Raw genomic sequence first — 5,858 nt, 5'->3', positions numbered from 1 at the left:
TAGAATCTTACCTACTACATGCCCATTACATATTTCTATTTTTGGGTTTTCTCATTGTTTACGATGTAAAACTCCAGGCTAACAATGAATATTAATAAATATTAAAATCATGGTATTATAATGCATATTACTAAACATGTTTTCTATGAAATAGATGAAAAATAGAAAAATGTAAAAATAAAATAATAAAAATATTTTAAATTTTCAAATTTTTTTTTAGTTCATTTAAATAAATTATCTAGATAAGTACTCATAGATAACTAGAATTTTATCTAGATGAATATAAAGATTACTGAGTAGAAATTTATCTAGATAAGATAAAAGATAAATAATTTTTATAAATTATTTATCTAGATATTTCCCAACACTTGTCCACGATAACAAATTATTAATGCGATTGCGATTGCGATAACGTTTTACCGTTATTACACAAACACTGTAGAAATTTATTTTTGACAATAATTGTAGATAATTGTTGTTATATCGCTATAGGTATAACACATATACACTATACATACATATATGTACTTATGGGTCTATGATAACTACTGGTCTCGTTATCCGCGCAGGTTTGCTGGAACGTAACCTTCGCGAATAACAAGGGATTACTGTATAACTATTTAATAAGAATTACAATAGCACCACAGTTTCTATAGTACAAATTAAATAAATTTGATATGTCAATTATTAGAGCCTGGGTCTTAAGTTTTCACCAAGTGTACGCAATTTTATGTTTGATGGGAGTGAAAATAAAGACTTCATTAAATACAAATGCGTATCACAAAAAAACTTTTTTTTTGCGTTATTCAGAATCTTTTTTTTATGTTTGGGATAATATGATGTTACCAACTTATCTTTAGCATGCTTGGAATATTGTCTAATTATGTAAATATTGTAATAAAAATACAAATTTATTTTAATTTTCAATTATTAGTATAAATTTAAATTTTAAGGTAATACCTTAGATAAATTCAATTTCTACAGTATCTATCTATATCTAGATAATTTTTTTTATCTAAGCACAACACTGGTTGTTAGTCATAAGTTATCGCATTAATTCCTTAATTTTATTTTTTTGCACTTCAGCATAAATTATGAAAATATTTTCAAATAAAATTTGAAAAGATTTTTTAACTGGGCATCCGTAGGTATCTGCCATGCCCGGGTGGGTGATGGCAGTCTCTCTCTTCGGATACCGTGACTGCCCGAAGAAAAATGCCACACATGGCCGAATTCGAACCAGCGACGGAGCGAGTCGCCACCGACACCTTAGTCCGCTTGGCCACTCCGTCCCCCTTTATAATCATTATATGTGGGATAATACATATATCCCAATTATGAATAATTATGATTTTCTGAATTGTAAAATAGGTACTGTTGGTTCTCACGAGTATTCAAATTCATAATAATATATAACTTGGTGATCAATTAATCCGTTCAAATAAAAATTGTAATTATTATTTTATATTCGTGATCACATTGATATCGGCATATCGCATAAAAAAGTTATAGTCACATCATAATTCCCAAATAAGTAGGGATGGGCCGATACTAAAACCGATACTCGATATCGGCTGATATTGGTGGTATCGGGTTTATCGGTATCGGTTTTTTTTTTAAACCGATATTTAAATCGATACCAAAAAAAAATCAATTCTATCATCATAATAGCATTGATTATAAATTGCAATAGGTAGTTAAATGTAAAATTATAATAGTATTTCGGTTGTTAGTATCGGTGATATTTTAATATCGGTTCATTGTTTATGCTGAAAATGTTGGTTTTCAAATATATCGGGTATTGGTTTTTTTATCGGTTGCATATATCGGAATATCGGATATCGGTAAAAAGATGTATCGGCCCATCCCTACAAATAAGTATAATAGTTAAAAAGGTAGGCAAGTGGATGTCGCTCTGCTGTAAAGTAGGTTGCAAGTGAGTCACTGTATAATGGTTGGTATTCAATTTGAATTCAATGATATAATATCATTGCATAAGAAAAACGATTCTGAGCGGAGACGGTATGTCAATCTAGGTATAAGACATATTATATACTTATCTAAAGTATTAAAAAAAAATTGACCTATAATAGGTACCTACAATAAATTCCAAATTAATCATATTACAATACCCAATAGGTACTTATAACGTGTTATACATCAAAACACTGTGATATATAATAGTATACTTTAGAAGTTTCAAGTACTCAAACAAATAATATACGAGTAATACAATCACAACAAAATAATCGAAATAGTTATTCTAGGTTTTTTAATATGTAATTTCGTCCAAATTTGAACTTAAAATGACTATAAAAATAAACTGTGTAAATATATTTTTTAGATTTTTTGGTAACAGAATTAACTACTTACGTGGAATCTTGTTTTAAATTTTGAATCCTTCAGTATAAAAGTTCATTATTTTATACATTTTAACTACAAAATAATTATTCAATTTTAAATTTGATAAATTTGATCAAAATTCGATCTTTAATTGCTTATAAAAAAATTGTGCATATGTATATTTAATATTTTTCAACTGCTATTGTAACAATATATTAGGAGCCTTGTATTAAATTTTCACGCTTTTTTACCCTTCAAATAAAATTTTATTGATATTAATAGAAAAAAAAAACTAAAAAAGTTTAAAAACGACAATGTCCGTAAACTGCTCAAAACAAGTTAAAATATTTTGAAAATTATATCAAGTATAAGAATTGATAAAATAAACATTCAGTGAAAATGTCATGTATCTACAGTTATTCGTTTTTGAATTACAACAAGATAAGAAAATCGCTACATGAGAAATGAATGAATGTCCAATGTTGTAAAAATTTGAGTTTCAAACGCTCATAAAAATTAAATTTGACTTTCCGGTAGACATTTCTTTTTTTACAAAGGCAGATAAGCTTATAAGCAATCATGTATTACATTTTAAAATCTTAGATTAAAAAAGAAACATTTTTATGAATTCTTAACTCAAAATAATTTGCTAATTTTCACGATTTTTCCATATTTTGTCAATTTTTGAACTTTAAATGCTTATAAAAAAAAACTGTGACTAAGGATTTTTAATATTTTTCATCTGCCTTTGAAACAATATACTAGGAGCCTTCTATTAAATTTTCAAGCTTTTTTATCCAACAAATAAAATTTTATTGATATTTTTAGAAATAAAACTAAAAAAAATGGAAAATGAAAATGTCCGTAAAGAGCTCAAAATAAATCAAAATATTTGGAAAATATTATTGTGTATAGAAAATGCTAATATAAAAACTTGTCAAAATTTTATGCATCTACAGTCATTTGTTTCAGACTTGAGCTAAAAACCAAAATCGATTTTCTCGAAAACTGATTTTGCGTAAAAATTCCCGTTTTTCTTTAATTTTTCTTTTGTTTTTCTCGCTGCTTTTGAAAACTACTGGGAAATTTTTACTTTCTACCCAAAATAGATTCACTTTCCTATCAGAAAAGATACTGTTGAAGAAAATCCAAGCACTTCCACAGTCCTAAAAGGTGATGACAGACACAAAAGAAAATTAAAAAAAAAAAAAACACACATCATTGTAAAATCAATACATTCATCGTTTCACTCAGAATCTAAAATACAAAATATCATATTTTTATTCTTGGATATCACAGCTGAAAAAAAAATATTCAAAATCGCCTCGATCATTGCCTAGTTAACTTGTTGATCAATCATAATCCGTTTTCAAAATTAAAATCTGTCAAACCAAATTCTTCCAGTTTTGTCTAAATCACTTTTTTTTTCATCGGCTGGAGCCCCCTTAACACAACGTACCAAGAAATACAGTTATGACAGATCATAGGTACATTTCAAATGTTATTATGTTGTAGATCCAAGTTTAATGTATAAAAAAATATTTACTAAAACATAGCGACAGTTCGCTTTTAGATTCTGAGCGGAGTGGTTTTACAGTGGTGTTTATTTTATTTTTAATCCTGTACACAAAATGTCTACCAGAAGTGCTTCGATTTCAACATAATGTATATAGTACCTTATATCATAGGAAATTGGAACAAGATGGTACATTAGAGAGGTCATTTTTCGATTTTCTCATTAGTTATTTAATGTCACTGGAAAAACCACCGACAATATACGAAAAACTGCTAAAAATGGGATTTTAATTTCTAAAGTTTTGTCGATCACCATAGAAACGAATAAAAACGATTTTGAAATATTAGTAACAGAAAAATCAGAAATCAAGAAAGCAAATGAGGAAGATAATTCTATAAAAATATTTGATAATAATTTTATCAAACTAGATAAACTATCAAAAATTAATAAAGATACATTGATAGGTGAATATTAATTTACGTTCAACATATCAATTTATTAATATTCTAAAATTTCAGATATACTCGGCATTATTAATAATATCGCATGTATAAAAATATCTTCTAAAGGAAATTGAAATTGTTGATGATACATATTCAAAGGTAACAAGAAATTATCTTTTGTTATAAAAGATATTGTATTTAAAAAAAATGTATTGTTATTCCTTATTATAAATTATCGATAAATCTTCTTAGATGTCATTGATATTATGGAATTCAAATCAAATCGACAATTTTGAAGGAAATAGAAATGACATAATTGTTTTAAAAAATATCAAAGTTTCTGATTGTTATAGAATAAAAAGTTAAAATATACAATATTCAACAACAATTTTAAAAAATCCAAATTTATATGAAGTAAAAAAGTAAATATAAATGCAAATTAATATAATATTTTGATTATAATTTGATATATTGATAATATTTAGTCACAGCTTATCACAGTGGTATATTTTGAATGGAAAAAAAAGAATTACACACTAGTCCGAGAACAAAATACAAAAGAATATAAATTCACAAAAATTCATACAATCTTTAGTAAAGTGAAAAATACAATTGGTAAATCATTGGTAAAATAAATTGAAAAAGATAAGTTTGGAAAAAAAATATGATAATATTAAAAAACTTTTTCCACAGATATTATTGCAATAATTAATAAGAACAAACAGAAATATCTGCTTCAAATGGTGAAACATATACAAAACAAGAAATAATTTTGATTGATGAAGGATTAAAAACAGTATACAATTTTTATATATAAATCAATAGTCTATTTTTAAAACATAATTTGGAATGATAATAACAGACAATAACTACAATACCAGATATTAATATCAATAATTAATAAATTAAATGCAGATTGTATTAAATTTGTGGAATGAAAATATTAATAATTTTGAAGGGTTAAAAAAATGATATAATTATTAGTAACATCAAAATTTGTGAATATAAATACCAAAAAAATTTAGTTATTTTAAAAGCATCACAAATTTCAATTAATCTTGACATTGCTGAAGCGAATAGGTAAAAAAATTGGTAATTATTAATTAAATTAGAAATAATGTACCTATTAATATAATTTCTTTAGATTGAAAAAAATTGAATTCACCAAAATAAACTTAATTTAAGATCTAGAAAATCAAATATTTATAAGTATGAAATTATAAAATAAAATAATAAGTCTATATTTTGCAATCCCTCAAGGGATTTTAATATGTAATTTCGTCCAAATTTGTACTTAATATGACTATAAAAATAAACTGCGTAAATGTATTTTTTAGATTTTTTGGTAACAGAATTAATTACTTACGTGGAATCTTGTTTTAAATTTTCAATTCTTAGATACAAAAATTGAACATTTTATAAATTTTTAACTACAAAATAATTTTTCAAATTAAAATTTGATAAATTTTGTCAAAATTTGATCTTTAAATGCTTATAAAAAAAAATTGTGCCTTTGTATTTTTAATATTTTTCAACTGATATTGTAACAATATATC

This window comes from Acyrthosiphon pisum, chromosome A2 (assembly GCF_005508785.2).
Source record: "Acyrthosiphon pisum isolate AL4f chromosome A2, pea_aphid_22Mar2018_4r6ur, whole genome shotgun sequence".
NCBI lineage: Eukaryota > Metazoa > Arthropoda > Insecta > Hemiptera > Aphididae > Acyrthosiphon > Acyrthosiphon pisum.
Note: the sequence above shows the minus strand (reverse complement) of the source record.